Source organism: Macaca nemestrina, chromosome 8, assembly GCF_043159975.1.
Source record: "Macaca nemestrina isolate mMacNem1 chromosome 8, mMacNem.hap1, whole genome shotgun sequence".
Classification (NCBI taxonomy): Eukaryota; Metazoa; Chordata; class Mammalia; order Primates; family Cercopithecidae; genus Macaca; species Macaca nemestrina.
Genome location: NC_092132.1, coordinates 75,031,616 through 75,056,330, shown reverse-complemented (window position 1 = coordinate 75,056,330; position 24,715 = coordinate 75,031,616). Strand labels below are relative to the sequence as shown.

The 24,715-nt window shown below is 37.2% G+C and overlaps 1 protein-coding gene and 1 pseudogene across 5 annotated transcripts in view; one reads left to right on the top strand and one right to left on the bottom strand.

The window, feature by feature from the left end:
* Window positions 1–24,715, bottom strand: part of LOC105483602 (nuclear receptor coactivator 2) — a 303,158-nt gene that overhangs the window by 153,707 nt on the left and 124,736 nt on the right. The gene's annotated exons all lie outside the window — the stretch shown is intronic.
* On the top strand, window positions 9,684–10,176 carry LOC105483603 (transcription factor BTF3 pseudogene; annotated as a pseudogene).

Genomic DNA, 24,715 nt, shown 5'->3' with positions numbered 1-24,715 from the left:
GGGCTGGGTGTGGTGGCTCATGCCTGTAATCCCAGCACTTTGGGAAGCCAAGGCGGGCAGATCACTTGAGGTTGGGAGTTCGAGACCAGCCCGACTAACATGGAGAAACCCTGTCATTACTAAAAATACAAAACTAGACAGGCGTGGTGGCGCCTGCTTGTAATCCCAGCTACTTGGGAGGCTGAGGCAGGAGACTCACTTGAACCAGGCAGGCAGAGGATGCGATGAGCTGAGATCACACCATTGCAAAACTCCGTCTCAAAAAAAAAAAAAGTCTTGGCTGAGTGCAATGGCTCATGCCTGTAATCCCACCACTTTGGGAGGCTGAGGCAGGAGGATCACCTGAGACCAAGAGTTTGAGACCAGTCTGGGCAATATAATAAAATAATTAGCTGAACATGGTGGTACACACCTGTAGTCTCAGCTCCTTGGGAGGCTGAGGTGGGTGGATCCCCTGATTCCAGGAGTTAGAGGCTGCAGAGAGCTGTGATAGTGCCACTGCATTCCAGCCTGGGAAACAGAATGAGACTCCATCTCTTAACAACAACAACAAAGTCTTATACCAAATGTCAACCTATATACTTCAGGCTCCAATGTAAATTGGAATAAGTTGAAAATATTTAATGAAGCTAAAAATCACATATAACCCAGTCTAGGGATATTACCCTCATAGGTAATACCCCAAAGAAACTGTCATATCTATGTAAGGTATCATGAACAAAAATGTTCACTGCTGGAATGCCTGAAATTGGAAAAAATTAGAAACAACTTAAATGCAGATCAAGAGAAAAACTGATAAATTGTCTATGTTCACAAAATGGAATACTGCACATTTGACTGACTTGCAACTACATGGATATTATCACCAAAAAAACCCCATAATGTTATGGGAAAAAAAGAAGTTGCAGAATAATACGAACAGTATACTATTTAACTGAGCTTTCAAACCTAAAAAATACTAAATATTACAAACAAATACATAAAGAGTAAACTTTTTTCTTTAAATGGGTATAAGACACAATAAATTCTAGATAGTACTTACCTCTAAGAAAAGAAGAGCATGATATAAATAACCCAAAAAGGGCTTAAAATTACATATATGGACTCAATGTCTATGGGGCACAATATTCATAAATCAAAGTCCTGACCCCTAATGTGATGGTATTTGGAGGTGAGGTCTTTAGGGAGTAATTATGTTTAGAGGAGGTCATGAGAATGGGATCCTTATGATGGAACTAGTGTCCACATAAGAGACCAGAGACTTCCCCTTCTCTCTTTCTTTCTCTCCCTGCCATGTGAGGATGCAGCAAGAAGACCACCATGTGTAAGAAGAGAGCTCTCACTGGGATCCATGCTGGCACCATGATCTTAGACTCCCTGCCTCCAGAACTGTGAGAAATAAATGTCTGTTGTTTCAGTCACCCAGTCTACGGTATTTTGTTATGGCAGCACAAGCTGAAAAAGTAAGTGTTATATTTTTCAACTGGTAAAAAATAACAAAAAACTAAAATCCAGATTAAGTGAATGACATAGCATGGCAGTTCTCAATTAGAACACACTAATAAGACACTGGTTCTCAGAGAACAACTTTAAGACTATTATCCTATATGTAATTCTATTTTTTTTTTTTTAAATACTGACTTTCTCTTGACAATAATCAGGTTCTGACAAATCTTTTTGATGTCAGAGACACTCAGTCCATCTGGAATGCCATCCCTACTGTTCTAAGCCAACACATAGCCTCTCTCACTAGAATTTTCACCTCTGGTCTATTTTCTCTCCAATTTCCAAATTCACCCTGTGTACCAAGAGCAAACCAGAACTTCCGGTTTCGTTTGTTTTTCTTTTTTTCTTTTTATTTAAAGAGACGGAGTCAGCTGGGCATGGTGGCTCACTCCTGTAATCCCAGCGCTTTGGGAGGCTGAGGGATCACGAGGTCAGGAGTTCGAGACCAGCCTGGTCAATATGGTATAACCCCATCTCTAATACAAAAATCTCTAAAAATACAAAAATTAGCTGGGTGTGGTGGCGCATGCCTGTAGTCCCAGCTGCTCAGGAGGCTGAGGCAGGAGAATCACTTGAACCCAGGAGGCAGAGGTTGCAGTGAACCGAAATCACATCACTGCACTCCAGCCTGGGTTACAGAGTGAGACTCTGTCTCAAAAAAAAAAAAAAAAGAAAAAAGAAAAAAAAACAAAACAAAAAAAGAAATGGAGTCTTGCTCTGTCACCCAGGCTGGAGTACAGTGGCACAATCACAGCTCATTGCAGCCTCAAACTCCTGGGCTCAAGTGATCCTCCTACCTCAGCCTCCAGAGTAGGTGGGACCACAGGTGCAGGCCAACATGCTCAGCTTCAAGAGCAAATCAATCTACATAAAATGTTACTTTGGTAATGTCACTTGTTAGCTCCTGGAATTTAACTCTTTGACAGCAACCACTGCTGAACAATAAAATGAAAACTCCTTAATCTAGCATGTAAAGGTCTCTAAGCCTGGCTCAAAGCTGTATTTCTAACTGTACCTTCCATTACTCTATACAAATGGCTCCTTCTAGCCAAACTGCTCTATTCAAAGCCCTGTATGGGCTTTCCTCATTCTCACCTCTTCTTTGGTCATCCTGTGTCTCCCGTTTGGAATGCCATCCTCTCCAACACCACCTTTCTCATGGTATCTAAATTTTAGTTGTCTTCTAAGACCTTGCCACAAGTCTTATCTAATCCCTGAATCCCTCCCTAACCAAGACACTCTAATTTAGACTCATTCAATCAATCAATCTTTATCGGATACCTAGCATGTGACAGGAGACACAGTTCTAGGGGCACTCATAGAATGCCTATATATATACACTACACATTAATTAAATAGTATTGCTCCTTTTGTTAATGTATATGTCAACCTCAACTACATTACATGCTTCTTAAAGACAATCAGTTCATATATCCCACAGAGCAATAACATAGTACTTTGTGTTTAGGGTTCAACATTCTCTGGCTAAATCAATTTTGAAATAAGTTATAATCATCTAATTTTTTGACCCAAAATAATCAATGCCTATCCTTGGAACTTTGAACAATTATGACATTTTCTTGTGATGTGTATATATATATCTATACAACAAGAGTAATGGACTTGGAGTCAGAAGGTCTGTGTGGAACTTGAGCTCCACTGTGCACTATCTCTGGCCATATTATTTTCTCTGCACATTAATCTCCATAAAATGAGAATATTTACACCTACCTGTGAAGACGTTCATGACTGTTATGAGGCATAAGTAAATTAGAAAAAGATATATTTTATTGTGCTAGAAGCGTGCCTCACACTCATTCGTGAATCCAACAAATTTTTACTAGGTTATTTTCAACAGATGCCAATATCCTCATTTCCCACCAGAAGAGTTAATACAGATCTGTTTCCTTTCTGGTTTATTTTTTCTTCTTTGAGATAGGGTCTCGCTCTGTCACCCAGGCTGGAGTGCAGTGGCACAATCACAGCTCACCACAGGCCTCAATCTCCCAGACTCAGGTGATCCTCCTGCCTCAGTCCCCAAGAAGCTGGGACTACTGGCATGTGTCACCATGCCCGGCTAATTTTTTATTTTTATTTTTTTTGTAGAGATGGGGTTTCACTATGTTACCCAGACTGGAAGATCCATTTCCTTTCTGCTAGGTGATGGGAATGCTGTCTTTGACTAGTAAATGAAAGAAAGGAATACCTACAGAAATATTCAAATATTCAATTAAAATATTTGAATTATATATTAAATCATAATCTCTTAAGGCCATAAAATTATTCTATTTTTAAAATGTCTTTATTCTATTTATCACATAAGGCACAAACGTTAGTTATTTATAACCTTGCTAAAGCACCAATGAAAATGGGATTTGGAAAAGAATAGAGAAATTAATAAAACTGCTAATTATAAGGAATATGATCAAGAAAACTTTGAATTCCTCTTTCATAAAATCGTTTTTCATATTTGACTTCCTATTTGAAGCAGGATACATGGGAATTCATTATTGATTAACTAGCTAGCCTACCTAGTTTTTCAGAAGAATTATCAACCTCTGTTAGGAATCCCTGCTGCTCCTGCTGGATGCAGTTGCCCACAAGAGAAGCTGCTGCTTTTAAAACCAATTTTAGATTGACTACAATTTGGAGCCTACCCTTGGGACCTTCATTTGGAGCTCGTATTTTTTTTTTTTTTTTTTTTGAGATGGTGTCTTGCACTGTTGCCCAGGCTGGAATGCAGTGGCACTATCTCGGCTCACTGCAAGCTCTGCCTCCTGGGTTCACGTCATTCTCCTGCCTCAGCCTCCCGAGTAGCTACGACTACAGGTGCCCTCCACCACGCCCGGCTATTTTTTGTATTTTTAGTAGAGACGGGGTTTCACCATGTTAGCCAGGATGATCTCAATCTCCTGACCTCGTGATCCGCTGGTCTCCAACTCCCAAAGTGCTGGGATTACAGGCGTGAGCCACCACACCCGGCCTGGAGCTCATATTTTAAACCACGATTTGGTCTCTATCCTCATTGTCTTTATATACAAGGCTCATCTCTCTTAATCTGCAGTGGCTTGAAATCTCTCATTATCTCTCTGTTTCAGCTACTTGAGAAGTCCACTGCCCATCTTTGAGATCCACCCCAGAAAGGTAATTTCAAGTAGACCATCTAGCCTACAATATAGGGCTCCTCATATACCCTCTAAATTTAATGATACTCAATCTAGCCATTTTTACGTGACACGGCAACAAACAGAAATTTGTGCATTTACCATTCAGTTTATAGGCAAAATCTTACATTAGGTACAGTTTGACTATTTTTATTTGACTATTTTTCCCTTTTTCTTTCTAAGTCACCTTTTCTATACCACAACACAAAATCTAGGTAATTACTATATAATGCTTAAAATTATAGGCTCTGGTGTGACACCAGTTCAAAACTGGGCTGCACTGGTTATTAGCTATGTTAACTTAAAAAAATTACAAATATTTTTAGGCCCCAAGAGCAACCACCACCACTACTGCTTCACAGGGTTTTTGTTAGTATTAAATGAGTTAGTACAAGTAAAACAGAAGAGCACCTAACATGAATTCTATACAAATCCTGCATTTTTAACATGGAGTAACACTAGTTATTAGAGTAATAAGCTATACCTATACTTCAATGCTTAATAAGACTGAGCAAGTATCATTCTGGTTAGTAGGCTCTTTTGAGCTTGAAACATTATAAACACAACTTTTTCAGTTGTCTCCGTAGCTCGTCTGTAAAGATAAATTATAGATTTTTCCCCCTCAAGTTTATTATTTTAATACAGAAAGTGGTTACTAGAAAAAGTGTGGAAAGTAAGGAAAAGTGAAGGGGGGAGGACATGCATATTTCCACTATATACCACTATGTGATATATTTACTTTCAAGAATTTTATAACAAAAATGTAATTTTTAAAATCAGTCATATGAAATTAAATCCTACCATTTCTACCTACCAGTACCATGAAAGTATTTTTCCTTGTTGGTTCAGTCTTTGGCAATATAATTTTTAATAGCAGCATAATATTTCAAGTTGAATTCATATATTCTAAAGCAAACCTGGGCAGGTTCTTCTTGTGACAACTGCAAGCATACTTGCCATAAAAGAATAGTGATGGGGGACCTAGGTACAGTGGCTCACACCTATAATCCCACTGCTTTGGGAGGCTAAGAGTTCAGGAGTTCAAACCTGGGATAAGGACCAGGAGTTCAAGACCAGCCTGGGCAACACAGTGAGACTCTATCTCTAAAAAAAATTTAATTTAAAAAAAAAAAAAAAAAAAAAAAAGAATGTCACTCAGGATCCACATCATGGGAGTGGATTTTTTCTACAGCACAAACACTGGCATCTTTCTAGTGTTCAGTATAGTCAAAAACAATGATGGTAGCACTAGGCTAATACATACAGGAAGAAAAAATATTGAACAAAGTTGTGGCTTCAACTTACATGTTCATCTTCATTAAGGAGCACTTCCAATTTTTCACTAAGACAAATTAACAACTTCAATCAATATACAAAATATACATATTTGCATTCTGATTTAAGGCAAGTCAACCTACATTCATCCACAGTAAGAAAAAATCATAGATGTGGCTATGTTGAAACTCAAATTTTCCATCCGGTAGCTTAAGGATACCTTAGGTTATCAGAGATTTAAAAAATACATACAACACACATTTACTGAAACCTAATTATGAATTTTGCCAGACTCAACGCATACTACTTTAACTGACTAACAACAACCAGTAAAAATGTTTCATTTATTTAAAAAATTACCAGCCTGGGCAACATAGACCTCAACTGTTAAAAATTAGCCAGGCTTATTTTAAAATTTTAGCTTGGCACATGCCTATAGTCCCAGCTACTGGGGAGGCTGCAGTGGGAGAATCACTTGAGCCAGGGAGGTTGAGGCTGCAGTGAACAGTGATCTCACCACTGCACTCCAGTCTGAGTGACACAGTGAAACCTTGCCTCAAAAAAAAAAAAGGGAGAGAAAAAAAAAAAGAACAAGAAAAAAAAAAAGAAAAGAGAACATTAGGGCAGCAGCATGGTTTGATGAAAAGAGTCACTGAACTTGGAAGGGAAAAACTTGGATTCATGTCCCAGCATGGCCCACAACTATGCAACAGCCAAAAATTGTTTACTAACTCTAGGTCCTAACTTTAAAGTGTAGTCCTTCAATGATATGATTCCTAGGGTCTCTTCTAGCTCTAAAGTAAAGATGCTAAGAAATAAAGATGATAATGCTATCATTATCTGGCATGCAACTGACGGCCATAGGACAGGCGACTTATTGATGTACATCATATCCTCAACCTGTAATTTTGTTCAGCACTATCCCAGTGTGTGCTGTAGTGGGGTGGGGTGGGGTGGGGGGGGGGCGGGGGCCAGTAGGCACAGTGGCCACTATAATTCCATTATTTGTTATGTAAATATATTGTTTTCTTTAAAAGTAAAAATAAAATAAAAAATCCTGCTTTAGTCTTTTCTGCTACCTTTAACAATAACAACAACCAGATTGAAATTAAATATCTGAGTTGCTCTCATTAAAGAAATTTGCATTTACTTCCCTGGTACACAAGGAAAACAATTTTGAAATCTGCCTAATCAACAGACATTAATATTGTCTGTTGAAATAAATATGTTTGCATAGTTATTAAAAAGAACACCATATAAAATCATGCTTAAATTCATTTATTTTGAACACATACCTATGAGCAATTAGTTTAAATATAAAGAAAAATATAACAATGATGAATTATATGAATTTTCAAAGCACATTAAATTAGCATTGAAATTCTATGAACATACTTTAGAATGCTAAGTTTGTTAATTTTTTGTTTATTTGTAATACGCAATAGAGGGGAAGATATATGTTGAAAATACATCTTGGCTCATTAAAAATGCAACACAGGAATATACGCTTTTTAAACATCTTTTTAAAGCAAGGAGGAGATTTTTCTTTGCCATCTTTCAAATAAACATTCATTTCTGGTCCTCATTATAAGCAAGATATAGTATAGTGACAGATTTGCTGTGTCTTTGAGTTAACAAAAAATAATAAACAAGGTAAGCACCAGAGTACTGTGGAACACACTGAGTTTATTAGTATTAATTTTTTACATGTTTCAACTGACTAAATGTAGCTATAATGGATACCCTGATTGTAAATTTAAACTGCTATGCTTACGTGAAGATTGTGTAATAAGCAGTCATTATGCTCTTTTCTTTTCTGATCTCTAATGGGAAAACTAAGAAGTTCTTCCTCCTTTAAAATTAAGTGCTTTAATAAAGTAAGATTTTTAGGGGAAAAAACACTCAACTTTTTACGTTGTAAATTACTAAAAGTTGCTCTCACTAGACTTGACTATTTAGAAACTACAGTGATTAAATGCTTTCCAGAGCTTACACGTTAGTGCTTTCAGCATCAAATGTACAATGAGAATCATGTCAGCACTCTGCTCTGCGAAGCTTTGGCCTTCAGTGAGCAATAGAACAGGACGGCCAGGTCCTGCACGACTGAGATAGACAGAAACGCCTTAGCAAACCAGAGCCACCAGATCCATAATTCGCTTCTGACCACTTATGCCTACATACTTGCCCTCAACCCATATGTTTGCAAAATTAAACTAACAGGCTATTCCTTTGCTCCTGAATCACACAGGCTGCCTAATGAAGTTCCTAGCTAAATCTCTCCACTGAAATTACTTTTCATAGGAAAAACCGTACAGATATCCTAATAAATTGAATAAAGAGATTGAAAAATTGTAGGAATTCTGCACACACGTGTAACTGCCAAAGTAAAAGAAATATTTTAAAGTATGTATTTATTGTCGATTGATTTCCAACTTATGGAAATGTACATACAAACACCTGAAAAACACAGCTTCAAAAGTACACACTTTTTTTTGGATTCTGGAATGTTTTCAAACTTGGCAGAAACTGTGGGATCCTTGAAACATCAAGGTTTTTCACTTTTTCTTCTCCCTTTTTTAAATTGCCCGTAAACTTTCATCATCAGTATTTTGCTACAGGTATAGACATGGCTAAGATGCATTGATTCATCCTAGAAGGAGGGATGTTTACAGAAATTAAGCCAGATTCAGTCAAAGCAAAGCACAGGCTTCAACATGAAACCCCACCCCCACCTAAAAAAAACCTCAGCAGTAACTATCTAACTTATCTACGTGTCTCCTCTACTCTTCCCTTAATTCTTCTGTGTCATGTTTCTGGTTATATTATCATGTGCTTCCAACTTCTTTTCCTTTGATAAGAGTAATTTTAAGAGGCTAAATAATTTTTTTTTTCTTACCCCACAGCAGTCTCTTAGCTGACTGGTCTGAAATTCCTTTGCTCCACCTCCTAATATCTGTCACAAGAGTCAGATTACAAGTCAACGCAAAGGGGAGCACGGAGTATGCACATGAAGAGGGAACACAAGAAAAAGGAAACACCAGTGGTTAGGGCATCACTAGAAGCCATAATATAGTTTCTGTTCTTTATTTGATACAATTGTACAAAAGGATACCATGTTAGATATAACATTAGGCTGAATGTTAATTTCCTAAATAAAAATTCTCTTTAAATATGTAAAATAATCCCTTTATTATTCAACATGTAGACCTTTATTAAACACTTAAAAAGTAATAATTTAATATTTGCAGTGAAGGAAACTTTCATCTTCGTTTTTAAAGTCATCTAGACTACCATCAGAAATATTAACAGTGAAATACATTAATTACAAGCCAAATTATACAATGTATGTAGCTACTTAGGTATTTTACTAAGAAAATAACTTTATCTTTGATATTTTCTATTTTAAAAACTTATCTGTGAATTGATTTAAGGACTGTATATGTAAATCTGCTAAAACTATTTCAGTGGATAAAATAATGAATCAGTACCTATTTACATGCTGCCAAAGCACACCTATAATTTTTTAAATGATGATAAGAGTAGCCTAAGGCAGTCAGCAGACATCTCAGAAATCTCAGTGTAAGTGGTTTTAACTTGCAACATGATGCCAAAAAACTTACAACAGGGAGCTGCCATCTTGCGTCCCCACGTGTGTGCACCTAATCTCAGCTGGTTCCCCTGAGATCCCCTCAGCACCAACCCTAGTCCCCCACACAGCCCCTTATCCGCTCCAACAAGATGAAAGAAACAATCATGAACCAGGAAAAACTCGCCAAACTGCAGGCAAAAGTGCACATTGGTGGAACTGCTCACAGAAAGAAGGTAGTTCACGGAACAGCCACAGCAAATAATAAAAAACGTCAGTTCTCCTTAAAGAAGTTAGAAATCTCTAGCATTGAAGAGGTGAATATGTTTACGAATCAAGGAACAGCGATCCACTTTAACAACCCTAAAGTTCAGGCATCTCTGGCAATGAACACTTTCACCATTACAGGCCATACTGAGACAAAGCAGCTGACAGAAATGCTACCCAGCATCTTAAACCAGCTTGGTGCAGGCAGTCTGACTAGTTTAAGGAGACTGGCTGAAGCTCTGCCCAAACAATCTGTGGGTGGAAAAGCACCACACTACTGGAGAGGAGGATGATGATGAAGTTCCAGATCTTGTGGAGAATTTGGATGAGGCTTCCAAGAATGAGGCAAACTGAAATGAGTCAACTTCTGAAGATAAAACTTGAAGAAGTCACTGGGAGCTGCTATTTTATATTAATTATATATAAAATTATAAAATTTTATAAGAAAATTTTTAAATTTCTTATATATTTTTAAGAAATTTTTGTTTATGGGTCTGATAAAACCCAGATCTCTAATATTTTTAAGCCCAAGCCCCTTGGACACTGCAGCTCTTTTCAGTTTTTGCTTATACACAATTCATTCTTTGCAGCTAATTAAGCCGAAGAAGTCTGGGAACAAAGTTTGAAACAAAGGTTAATAAAGTTCTTTGCCTAGTATACAGTTGTGTTCTTTATTTCACTGACACTGATCTGTACACAGTAATCACAGTGTAGTGTAAAAAAGGTAGTATAAAGTTCTCATGTTTGAAGAAAAAAAAAAAACCTTACATCAGGAAAACATTTAACTAAAGCAACAATAAAAACTTGTTTTTTGGTTAAAAGTGCTTGGTGGTTCTCTAATACATATGAGCACCTGAAAAAGAATTCAGATCCAAATCTACTCCATTAGGATACTGAAGTTTCCAAAGCCTACAGAGCTTCAGCTGACCGTAATTGCTGTGAAGGCCGAGAACCTACTGTGTGCTCAATCTTGCCATCTGCAGGTGCGTTACACAACTCCAGGGTTTTTTAAGTAGGGTCAAAAATTTACAGTATTTTTTTAAACTAATTACCTGTCACAAAATCCTTCTGCTTTATGTCATCCTTCAAAAATTCTCTGAATAATTTTGGTACAATCCCATCATAAATTTGCTCAACATTAGCTCTATCCACAAATCCGTTTTACATTCATATTACAAATACAGTCTTTAATGATCAAGTAAATATTTATTCTCATATTTAGCAAAATGATTTTCTTCCAAAATAACTCTCCAAAAGATACTGCTTATAGAACACAGCAATTATTCTAAGACTCCTTTACAAAATCACTGGTGGCCTGCAATGCAACAATCCACATAAAATACGAACTGAAAAGTATTCATAATCAGGACCTCAATCTCATTGCTACTCATGAACTCTACTACTACTCAAGATGCTCGCTCACTCCACTGTCTCACCTCTTAGTGTCCACAACTGAAACACAGATGCATCATCTCCCACAATTAAGATTTCAGCTAGAGAACTGGCACAGTAAGCTATACCATTTCCAGACCTAACAGATTTACACTACAATTAAATATATTAAAATTTCTGCACATAAAAAACTCATATATACCTAATCAAAAGGCATCTTTACCCAGTAGGTTCATCTGTAGTTCTGATTATTTTAAATTAACAGATATTCCAAAAATCAAAATAAAGTACAAATATGCCATCTTCTAAAATTATCTAATTCTCAAGTTTTATTTCTCTCATTTAGAGTTATCAAACTTTACTTGCAAAACTGTATCCTTAATTAACCACAGGAAATTTCCAGTAAACTGAAATCACCATAAATTCAGTAGGTATAACGAGAAATCATCTAAGAGTAGAATATAGTCCTTAAAAAGAAATAAGCACTTATATATAGTTGCAGTTTAGCTTATTAGAGAATTGTATCCTTAAAAATACTATATAAATCATGTAAATTTGAATTGTATTTTCGATATACAAAAGAAATTTAATATTTAAAAAGAAAACCTGCTGAGTTCTTTTTTAAAACTGAATAATCTTTAGCAATACAAAGGATCAACTCCTACTTAAATTATTTTATATGTAGGAATCTGATACATTAAAATAGGTTGTCTATGTAGTATTACTCTAATTAAAAAACAAAGAACAGCTAACCAAAGAAGAACAAGCTCAGCAGAGAAAATATGAAAAAAATTTTGAAGTAATGTTTCTAATTAGCAAGGGCTTTCACAAAGACATAAAAGCAAATTTTGCTTTCCTGATTAATTAGAACACCAACACAAAGAACTAGACTCTAACTGGCAGTTCTTCTAGAGAACTAGCATGGAACAGATGCAAGCAACAGTAGAATATGTGTTATTTTTTAAAAGGGCACTGAAAATCTTATGTCATAGATATATAGATAGGCAATGGTTCTCATGTTTAAACACTTTCAACAACTATAAAGGCTATGTAGCTGGTAGTATAGCAGAAATAGTTTGGCCAAAAAAATACTAAACTTTGCAAAGAGCTTTTTGTCCACTGAGCTGTAAGGTAAAATATTGACTGAAAAGACCTTTGAAAACATCTAGAATTGTTCCTCTTTCTATGAATGATTCCCTAATTATCAGAGACGTATTTCAATATTTGCTGTTAATTTTAATGGAAGAATTTCACAGTACACTCAAAGAATACCAATTTCTTCCTCCAAGATAAAAGGAGGCACAGATCATTAATGTAAAATTAATATGCCTAAATTAAATGAAAAGAGAAAAAGAAATTAAGGAAGAAATTTAGGACAGGACCCATAACAGCTCCGCAATTAAAAAGATAAGGAAAGGAAATTCTCAGGAAAGACAAATAAATCCTCCAGCGTCCAAGATGAGAAACTTGCTCTTAGGGGAAAAAAAAGATTAACATTAAAGAATAGCAAATTGAGGTGATTTAAGAAGTAAATTCAAAATACGGCAGCAAAAACTTCTGAATGCCAAATTTTAAGTACACTGACTGACACGGTTTGGTTGTGTCCCCACCCAAATCTCATCGTGAATTGTAGTTCCCACAATCCCCACATGTCTAGGAGGGTCCCTGTGGGAGGTAACTGAATTGGGGGGTGGTTTCCCCCATCCTATTTTTGTGATAGTAAGTTCTCACTGAGATCTGATGGTTTTATAAGGGGATTCTCCTTTCACTCAGTTATTCTTCTCTTGCCTGCTGCCTTGTGACGGAGGACATGTTTGCTTCCCCTTCTGCCATGACTGTAAGTTTCTCGAGGCCTTCCCAACCATGTGAAACTGTGAGTCAATTAAACCTCTTTCCTTTATAAATTACACAGTCTCAGGTATTTCTTCATAGCAGCATGAGGACTAATACATACACCCATTAGTCTCAAAACAATTCTCTCAAATTCTGATATACAGACCTTTAAAAAGCAGACATCATCAACATGGCATTCTAAATTTTCTGATATTTTCATTCTTTACTAGCCACTTTCATTCTGCTGTCTCAATGTCTAAGTAAAATAATTTCAGAATGAATAACACATAATAAAATGTAAGTATACTAAAGCACAAATACCTTCTCTTAAAAAACAATTTCTAAGATCCCATTTAAGAAGAACCTAGATTTCCCCAACTTGTGTTTTACCCTTCATTCCCTAGTACCAACCATGGGCAAGTTCTTCAGTTTTTTTTTCTTCTCCTCGGGTTCTTCATTTAAAGCAGGTGTTTGTTTGTTTTTTTTTTTTTCCTAATTGCTTCAGTGATTATGTAAAACAAAATGAGACGAACGGCCAAAAATGGTCTGTATAACATTTTTGCAAAAAAGTATGACAGAAGTCACTAAATGTTGAGTGATCCTCAACTGTCCAATTTCCTTCTGAAACTTTACTGTACATTACGACTTTCTCTTGCCTTTTCTGTTTTTCCAAGTAATAATCTCTTCTTTTCTCTATTTACCCTAACCTTAAGAAACTCACAATTCAGATGAGAAAATATTTACTGGTTCTTCTGTAAAGATGTTCTAAAGATATAGCTATATCTTTTGGTTAAATGAAACTAATCCTGAAACTTTTTAAAAAATAAAAGCCCTACATTTTAAAATAAAATCTTTGCTAAAATACATGGTTTCTTTACCTTCCTAAATGGTGTTCTTTGGTAATGTTAATAGCAGTATTAAGGGCTAGACAGTTGAGTAAAAAAATTACTTCTAAATGTTCCGACAAATGCTATTTTTAGGTCATGTTTATAGACTATTCATACTTTTATGTGAATTTCTTAGTTATTGGGTACTCACTGTCATTTTTTAAAAAATGAATACACTACAATTTATCCATCCTCCTGTTAGACATTTAAATTTTTTCCAGTTTTTTGCTATTTCCTCACTGTTGTTTTTGATGTATTCCATATGCCTGATTCCACCAGCCAGTTTTCTGTTTTCTAGACTTTACTCCCACATTCATATCTTTATAATAGCTTTAATGATATATAATTTACATGCCATACAATTCATCCATTTAAATAAAATGTACAATAGTTTTTAGTATATTCAGAGTTGTGCAACCAATACCACAATCAATTTTAGAACATTATTAACACTATAAAAAGAAACCCTATATCCATTAGCACTCACTCCCATTTTCTCCCACTCCCTAATCCCAGCAGCAGGCAACCATTAGTCTATCTTTTATGTCTACAGCATTGCCTATTCTGGATATTTCATATAAATGGAATCATACAGTATGTGGCCTTTATGACTGGCTTCTTTCAATAAATATAATGCTTCCAAGGCTCATCCATTTTGTAGCATATATCGGTATTTCACTTCTTTTTATTGCCAAATAATATTCCACTGAAGTATATAAGCAAGTTTTACGTATCCATTCATCAGCTGATGGATGTTTGGACTGTTTTCATTTTGGGACTACTATGACTAATGCTACTACGAACATTCTCACATTCATATTTCATCAATATAGAAAATCTACTAATTAGTTTATGGTAATGGCATGACATGGATCATAGGGAGCCTGGATATCCACAGGAGACAAAGCCAGATCTTTTGTAAGACCTGGGGTGACTCCTCGTTCCCTTAAAAGTCAGTCACTTCCTAGAATCCACTTATCTTCATCCCCTCTGCCACCACCCCTCAGTTCACATCTCATCTGGATCACTTCCACAGGCTAAACTTGCCTAACCCTCCAGTATTGCCCTCCTCTAGTCCATTCACCCCAGGGCAGGGCATTCCTTCTAAAATGAATGAATTGGTTTGGCACCGGGGCTCATGCCTGTAACCCCAGCATTTTGGGAGGCTGAGGCGGGCAGATCACTTGAGGCCAGGAGTTCAAGACCAGCCTGAGCAAATGGCGAAACCCCATCTCTACCAAAAATATAAAAAATAGCTGGGTGTGGTGGTGTGTACCTATAATCCCAGCTACTAGGTAGCTGAGGCATGAGAATCGCTTGAATTCGGGAGGCGGAGGCTGCAGTGAACCGAGGTCGTGCCACTGCACTCCAGCCTGGGCAAAAGAGTGAAACTCCGTCTCAAAAAAAAAAAAAAAAAAAAAAAATCATCATTTCATTTCCCTGTATCAATCCGTCAATGGTCCCCATGGTACTCAAGATTAAAGTAAAATGGCTTCCCAAGCAAAAGGCCCTTGGATGATCTCACCTCACCAATCTCCATAATCCTGACTTCTCGCTATTTCTGCTGCACGTATGTGGAACAACTGGAGTTCATTATTCCAAAGGCCTTGCTCCCTCTTCTCACTACCGAACCTTTGTACATGATGCCCTCTCTGCCTGGAATTACCCCAGTAGATGCTTCCCCTTATGATGGAACTGTTTATATCCTACCTTTTTTTCAATATGCCATCACCTCCACAATGACATACACTCCAAGTGAGCGAAATGTCTTTTCTCATTGCCAGTGGATCTAGTACAATCAATGGCATAGAGTGGATTTTCAACATTATTTGTGGCTCTCGTGAGGAAATGCTATGCTTGTTAGTATACCTGAATAATTCCTGAGTAAGAAGGACTTTCCTAGGCTCTGGGGTTGATAAAAAGCTGGTAAGGAAATATAAAACACAAACCTTAACCTTGGCTTACCCCTCTACAACACACGCAAGCAACCCTCCACTGTCAGGTCACATGGTTCATGATGGGACTAATATCCCCACTTCCTCACAGCCTCTAGAGTGACCAGGACTAGCCAAAATGCTTGCCTTAATCTCAGCCCCCTGGCAAGACTGGCTCAGGAATGGGCAGGCAATCCAACCTGGACCAGGGAGAGTCATTCCTATAATTTTTTTTTAGAGCTATCAGGAAAGATCCTTTTGAGAGGGGATTATTGGCTGTTAAAATGACATAAGGCAGAACTGCTAATGACCTTCTCTGCCATGACATAAGGTCCTAATTGAAAAAAAGCCAACACAAGAAAGTAGAGAAAAAGAGAAGGTCCTGATGACATCATTTAATTCCTTCCATCCAGACTTGCCCTGAGCCAGTTGTAGCTTTGGACTTCCCACTTACAAGAGGTGATAAGTTCCAGGTTTGCTTATACTGGTTTGAGTTGCATTTCTACACTTGCAGCCAAGGAGTCCATAACTACACACATCAAGAATCTATCTTCTTGTGTTAGTCTATCTTAGGCATTAAGCGACTATACCTATCTTTCAAGCATCTGCCATTCTGCATCGCCATTTACATAGTTTAAAGCTCAAAGCATATGCCCTATTCTTAGGGATACCTTAGTGGAAGCCATAAACCCCTGCCTCAGAGCTGAGTTTCTACCATTTCCTTTGGTGGGTAAAACAATGAAGGTAGGCTGCCAGAGCCAGGGTAGAATCCTAAGACCCCAGGAAACTGGGACATCTGAAGCTTTCAACCTATAATGGGGAAAATGATAAAAGCTACCATAGAATTAGACCAACTGAGGGATGATCACGATTCTGTGGGAGTTAATGCTGCTTGCTTTCATCCTTAGAGACATACGGTAAATCAAAATTCATCTGCTTTCTCAGAAATCAATTTTCTGAAATTGAAGGGTCAGATTTGGTTGCATAGAATTCTTCCAAATTTCATGTAAGATATAGAAATACTGACCCACACACAATACACCAACTACTTCCCTTGGGTGGAGTAAATAAGGTAGAACCAGTTTTTCTGAATAAAGTGTTCATGAAATGTTACAAAATTGAGTGTTAATCTAAGCTAGATTTCTTGGTAACAGGAGAAGATATTGAAATTGAGACATCATCTGTGTACTCAGTGACTGGTATAGTACAGTAGAAAGAATGATATGACCAAGAATAATCAGAAAATTGGAGTCAAGCATAGGATCGACACCAAGCAGCCTTGGGGCTTTTTCCTACTAGTTAGTTATGCCTCATAGAAATCCACTCTACCCCTTACTTCCAGGCTCTTTTTCCAAAAGAATGACTTTGCATAACACCGTTGAGGGCTTCCCACTCATATGGGATCTTAAGAATGGGAGGCCAGTATGAGCTCTGTGGAGAGCATGCCACACGAGAAAATGGGCATCTGCAGGGGAAGGCAGAGGGCTGGGAAGATATGATGTACACATCTGCATCCTGGCTATGGAAGCTTCTAATGCGAACTAAGCACTGGGAACCATCATTAAAATTTAGGGGAAGAAAAGCAGGGCATGGTGGTTCATGTCTGTAATCCCAGCACTTTGGGAGGCCGAGGTGGGTGGATCACTTGAAGTCAGGAGTTCGAGAACAGCTTAGCCAACATGGTGAAATCCCGTCTCTACTAAAAATACAAAAATCAGCCAGCTGTGGTGACACACACCTGTAGTCCCAGTTATTCGGGAGGCTAAGGCAGGAGAATCAACCTTGAACATGGGAGGCAGAGGCTATAGTGAGCTAAGATAGTGCCACTATATTCCAGCCTGGGTGACAGAGCAAGACCCTGTCTCAAAAATAAAAATAAAAATAAAAATAAAAAAAGGAAAAAATACATTAGAAATTCCAGGTATGAAAGACTCTGTAGTTGCATTAACTTAAATCTCTCTTCCACTTAGGAAGCATTAGCAGCTAGTGATACAGAAATGATTATGCTGTGGCCTCTCGTAGATCAAGGGAAAAGGTGAATTAAGTGCATGCAAGTGGCTAGGGAGCATTCCCAGAAAAGCCTCTAAACTAGGAAACTCATCACCCCCCACTTCTGTTTTCTTGGATAGTAGCAGCAAAAGTAACGACACTCAACAGAATCAGAGGATTCCAGGAAGAGAAACATAGCTTTCTCTTCCACGTATCCTGCCTGAACACCCGGCAGCAGTCCGTGGCCAAGGGTCAATGCTCAAGAGCTGCTCACAGTACCAGTTTTGAAAACACACTAAGCTTTAGAATTTCTGATCTTTACACCTGCAAAATGGAGATTCTACAACAAAGCCACTATTAATCAGAATACTCATGAGATGACAAGTTATGTTACCCCACTATCATCACCAAATGTGGTTCATTATTATTTATTATTCAAAGCCCTCCTGAAATTGTATGATCATAATTTCCTATTTTAGCAAAATATAACATTCAAAATATAATTTTATCTTTCTCAATGACTTAAGATCTTACAGTCCTTAGGAATATCATTCTGAATATCTGATGTCAACACAAAATAATGAAACCTAAGGCGTGAGAGATAAGACTGAATGTCTACTCACCCCAACAAATTAGTGTGTACATATATATGCTGATTTCTAACTTCCTTTCATGAGATTCAATTTAACAGCAATATAAGAGATTAAAATGCTATTTATTTGAGCATCTCAATATGGGGTTCACGTTAATCCAAGTTCATTATATCCAACTAGATGTATTCAGATGGATTATAAAGATTAATAAAGATATATGATCATGCACATATCAAGGACTACAAAAACACTTGCCAATAAAAAGACTGTGCAGGCAACAGGATAGCCTATTATGAGTCCCGTCTTTTCTACTAATTAATTACAAGAAATCAGCCAGGCCATAAGGCCACGCACAGTGGCTCATGCCTTTAATCCGAGCACTTTGGGAGGCTGAGACGGGTGGATTACTGGAGGTCAGGAGTTCAAGACCCGCCTGGTCAACATGGTGAAACCCTGTCTCTACTAAAAATGCAAAAAAATTAGCCAGGCATTGTGGGGCACGCTTGTAATCCCAGCTACTCCAGAGGCTGAGGCAGGAGAATCGCTTGAACCCGGAGGCAGAGGTTGCAGTGAGCCAAGATCGCACCATTGCACTCCAGCCTAGGTAAAAAGAGCGAAACTCTGCCTTAAAAAAAAAAAACAAAAAGCAGCCAGGCTACTGGACTTGTTTCTTCCCAATCATAAAATTTTCCTGTCAAAAATTCCATGATTCGTTCAATATTGCTAATAAAAGTGTCAGCTGGATACTACTAGGGTTGGTGAAATATTAAACCCAAGTGACAGGACCCACATCTGATGTGCAATGACTCTCCAGAGTGACCTCAGTGTCCCCATTTTCTAAAATACTCATGTACTCACAGTGTGTGTGCATGTGCGCATACATATGAATGTCTGTTCACAAAAACTGAATTTTCATTTTAGTAAACATCCAGAAGGCCACCCACAAGCAGGGCTAAACACTGAGAATAAAATGCAGTACAGACAGAGCTTGGCCCCAGGACTCTGGTTCATGCTGACTCAACTCAGGATCTACTAGTTTATCCTCTAGTGAACACATTCTGTAATTCAGTGCCAACACTGGTATCTTCCTTGGTTTATCCACGAAATTGAAGAGAGGCTTCCAATAGATATTCTAGGCAAAAAATAGAAAACTAATGGGGAATTTAAACTTTGCCATCGATAGGTGAGACTAGTTGTTCTTAGGGACACTAGTTAAACTGTATCATTTTTTTTCCTTCACTCTCAAAGTGGAGATGTGTATTCGTAATGCCAAAATGATGCATTTAAAATGGTCACTGATGAGTTTTTAAGTTAAGTGCACGGTCACAACAGAGTTCTAGAAGCAATCTTTCAGACTGCTTTCAGTATTGAGTCCAGGCAACAAATACAATTTGCATAAGGTCTCACAACTACCACCTGGGAACAAGTGGGTGAACTACCGACTCACTGACTCTTATGCATGTTTGGTTCACTTACACCTTTTTCTGATGCAAGATGCAAAGATCAAAGAGCCCAGCCTTAACTTTTATTTGCTATAGTAACTGGCAGAATAATCAGTAAAGAGGTATTAAAAGTCTTCATGTTGTCTACCTACCATTATACAGTATTTTCTGATATGTCAAAATAATACAAGATGAGTATCCCTTACCCAAAATGCTAGAGACCAGAAGTGTTTCAGATTTCTGATTTTTTTCAGATTTTGGAATATTTGCATTGCACTTGCCAGTTGGCATTCCAAATCCAACAATCTGAAATCCTGTATGTTCCAGTGAGCACTTCCTTTTGAGTGTCATGTTGGTGCTCAAAAATTTTGGATTTTGGAGGATTTCAGATAGGGTATGCTCAATCTACATTTATTTGTCTAATTGAATGATTTTTCATTCCCTTTTCTCCAGGTTTACAATAATATATTTAGCAATAACAATGTTCAGAAGTATTCCTCTTGAATAAATAAGCAACATTCCCCTCCATGTTGGGAACAGCCTTCTCTCCTCCTTACTAAATAACTGCCAAGAATGACAACACCCCTTGACAACAGCTAGGTGCACTAGAAATGGAATGAGAGAGGCTGAAGAACACAAATGATCATCTGCTGGGGTCTACAGGAAACATGATTCACCACTTTTATAACTCTTTTTATATTCTCATCCTCAGAATCTCTGGATGGTGCTTTCAAGTGAGAATTTATGTGAAGCCCTCCTTGGATGCAAATTTGAAAAATAAACGTCCTCCTCTTTCTCTTTCACTCCTATTCTCTCTCTAAAAGGAGGCCTGACAGGGTGAAAGTAGATGGAGGCAAGGAAGTAGTCACAAAGAAAACATGTATTAAAAGAAAATTAGTAGAAATACTCAGTGATTTTCAAGAGAGCAATGTCCCAGAAAATAAATTTTGTAGTTGTTGATCCTCACTTTCTGAAGGTCTTTAGCTCTCATGATACTCATTTGTTCCTAGAAAGCTGGAAAGGGAGGACTATTAATAGGGAGGGACCTTAACCCTCTCAGCCACCTTCTCGCATCCCCCTTTGTTACCAAACTGCTATCAGATAACTTCAGATAATCTGTGGCTAACTTAATGATCATCCGTTCTTAAGGGATGGTATATACATATGAGGGAGAACATAAGTGCATGCGTGCATGTGTGTGTGTGTGTCTGTGTGTGTGGTGGGTGTGGAACACAATGTATATTACTGAAGGGGATTTCAACATATCATGAGATTGTTAGGAAAGAAGCCTTGCCTCTACCCTCTGGCAGCATAAATGAAGACTTTTAAGGCACAATATGGAGAGAGGGGAGAGGGGAGAGGGGAGAGGGGAGAGGGGAGAGGGAGAGAGAATTATCTCAACACAATAAAACCACATACTAGAAAAAGAACAGATGGCCTAGGGAGCAGGGAAGTAGAATCTATACAGGGAGAAAAGATTAGACTCAAGTTTGTATCAAGAATAAAGGACCCTCAAGGTAGGCTTTACATTATATGCTCAATAAAACCAGACCTGCTCTACACTTTCCATCTGATGTAGCTACAAATGACTACCTATAAAAAGGACACGGTCTTATAATATCCTTATATTCATGATAGCTTTTGAGAGCCTCATGCTTAACCATATTTTATACTTATTCAACTAGAGGTATTCTTCAAATAGAAAATATACCAGATACAATTTATTAGGTTCTAGTAAGAAAATTAAAAATCAACAAGAATTTACTTAGACTCCTGTATATATCCAAGTGTTATGAGTTCCTATCATTTAGCAGATAAATTTACTGTCTAGCTGAACAAGGTTTAGAACACAGCATTCACCATTAAATGCCCACATACTTCAGCTGAGATTATAACCAAGAGTCATTTTCCTACCTTTTAGCACTTGAGTCCCATTAACCAAGATTCCCCTTATTTCTGTGTTTCATTTCTAACTACTCCTGTTGTGATGATCTAAAATAGATGGCAGGTTGTAGCCTTCATAGCAAGGTACGCACATGGCCAAGAACACTGAGAGACAGACAGCCATGGGCACAGTGCCCACTGCCCTTCCTGCACTGTATGCCTACTACATTATTGTACATTTGTTGATACACTGCTTTGTAATCCCATTCATGTAACTTAATGTTTGTCATTTCTCTTACTACACTGTAAGATGTGGGTAGGACTATATATATTGCTTCTGTATACCTAAAACATGCCTACTTTACTGCATGCACTATCATTGCTCAGAAATGAGTATAGACTAAATTGAAAAATGCTAGCGGTTGGATGGGGAATGAAAAACAAATCAGGGCTTTCATGTAATCAAGAAGTTCCATTTGAATCACTAGAGGAGGCTCTATGTCATACCAGAAAGAGATTTTTGGAAATATATAGTTTCAGGTTCAAATTCCAGAATTTGCATAAATACTTGCTGTTCATTTGAACTGGAGTTACTACGGGGAAATGACTCTTGGATTCCACAGCATTCTGCTGCATTATAATGGTCTGGCCATGCCATCATTCCACAAAATGGTTTAGCAATTTGCTACAATATTTTTTTTTGAAGGAGAGTAATCTGTCCACATACGAAAGATTTTAGAAAAACATTTTCATTATTTAAGATGATTAATAAAAACTGTAAGTATCCAGTATAGGCTAATAGAGTTCTTTATAACTTAAAATAACCTACACATTTTTAAAAGACAATTTGCCTCCACCTTTTTTCAAGATAAAAATTTAAACATATATATTTTGCCACGATTTTATATGTAATGGCTACATTTAAAAAGGATCAGAGAATAAGAAAAGACTGATAAGAATATATTGGCAAGTGACTGTATATTATATTTACAGTCAGTTTTCAATCCAATTGATATATCTCAGTGGTTCTCAACCAGAGGTGATCTGACCCCTAAGGCACATTTGGCAATATGTGGAGACCTAACAATATGACTTAATTCATCTCTCTGAACCTTACTGTTCTCAGCTACAAAATGGGGTAAGTTCTCTCTCCCAAGCTAGTAGTAAGAATTTGATGAAATAAAATGCATATTATGACTAGCAGAATGTAGGTATGCAAGAAAAGTTTCCTTCTTAAATTTGCACCTCTTTATATTCTAATGTATAAAAAATATTTCCAGGCTGGGTACAGTGGCTTATGCTTGTAATCTCAGTGCTTTGGGAGGCTGAGGCGGGAGGATCACTTGAGCCCAGGAGTTCAAGGTCAGCCTGGGCAACATAACAAGACCTCTCTCTACAAAAAAATAAAAAAATTAGCTGGGCATATTGGTACAACCCTGTAGTCGTAGATACAACAGACTTGAGGGAGGAGGATCACCTCTGCTCAGGAGTTCAAGGTTGCAGTGATGGTGCCACTGCACTCCAGTCTGGTGACAGAGCAAGAAAAAGGAAAAGGAAAAGGAAATATATATATATATATATATATATATTTCCATCTCTGTTTTAAAAAGATGTGGTCAAACCCTTGCTAGAAAGTAAATGAAACAAACTTTTCAAGAGACTTAACTGTGAGTTACAATATAAATACTCAAAGTTAAAATTTTAAAGGTGAATTTAACCAGTGATTTAAGAAACAGCATGAATTGCTCAAACACTAAAAACATATTTCACAGTATTAATTAAATTATAACCTTATTATATATGCTTAGAAACTGCTTTAAAAGACAAGAGAAAAAGAAAACAGCAGTTGTGAATAAAGTAAATTCTAGGTGGTAAGCAATTAAAATCTCTTTTTGTGTTCATGGTAAATACTGTTAATTATATCACAGATACTCATAAGCAACCAAAAACCCTGTGTACTGATTATAAAGAGCAGCTATAATTTCCCCTATATATATTTAAAACAAAACAAAACCTGGGGAAATCTGAGAGAAAGGATGGACTATTTTTTTTAAACATTTTATAAAATATAAAGGCCATGTCTGTTAAGGTATGATAATCTGACATATAGTGAAAATGAAACAAAAACCGTCCAATATAAATTAAGGGTTTTTTGGCTAGGTGTGGTGGCTCATGCTTGTAAACCCAGCAGTTAGCGAGGCAGAGGTGGGCAGATCACTTGAGACCAGGAGTTAGAGACCAGCCTGGCCAACATGGTGAAATCCTGTCTCTACAAAAAAATACAAAAATTAGCTGGATGTCGTGGTATACACCTGTAATCTCAGCTAATGAGGACACTGAGGCAGGAGGATCAATCTAGTTTGGGAGGTCGAGGCTGCAGTGAGCTGTGATTGTACCACTGCACTCCAGCCTGGGTGAAAGAGTAAGATCCTGTCTCAAAAATATATATATCAATTAATTAATTAAGTTTTTAAAAGTAATTGAAAGGATTTGCTAGTCACTCTTAGAATGTAGTATTTTCTCTTTTTAAAAATTGTTTTTCACTGCTGGAACAAAAGAATGTACTCTTTTCTAAATAAAAGCTGAAATTTGCTTTTGAATTGAAAATTTTCTTCACTTTGCGTAAAAAGGTCCTATATAGGCTTCTGATTATGGGAATTCTAAATTACTTTTTAAGAATTTTTTTATTGAGTAAAACTTGTGAAGTTCTTTATAAACAGAGCAATCAAAGAGAGTGGGGCTGGGCCCCCTTTTCTGTCTTTCAAAACAAAATAACCATGTTAATAGAAAAGCTAAACACACATCCTGTTGAAAGCATTATCTGTGTAACTTCATTTGAAGCCAACAAACAGCATAATATCATTTCTGTGACCTGCATTTTCTTTTATTAATTAATGGCAGATTATCATGTCTGATATAATAGGCAATTTATTGACTTCATGGACTTTAGTAGCTAGTACACA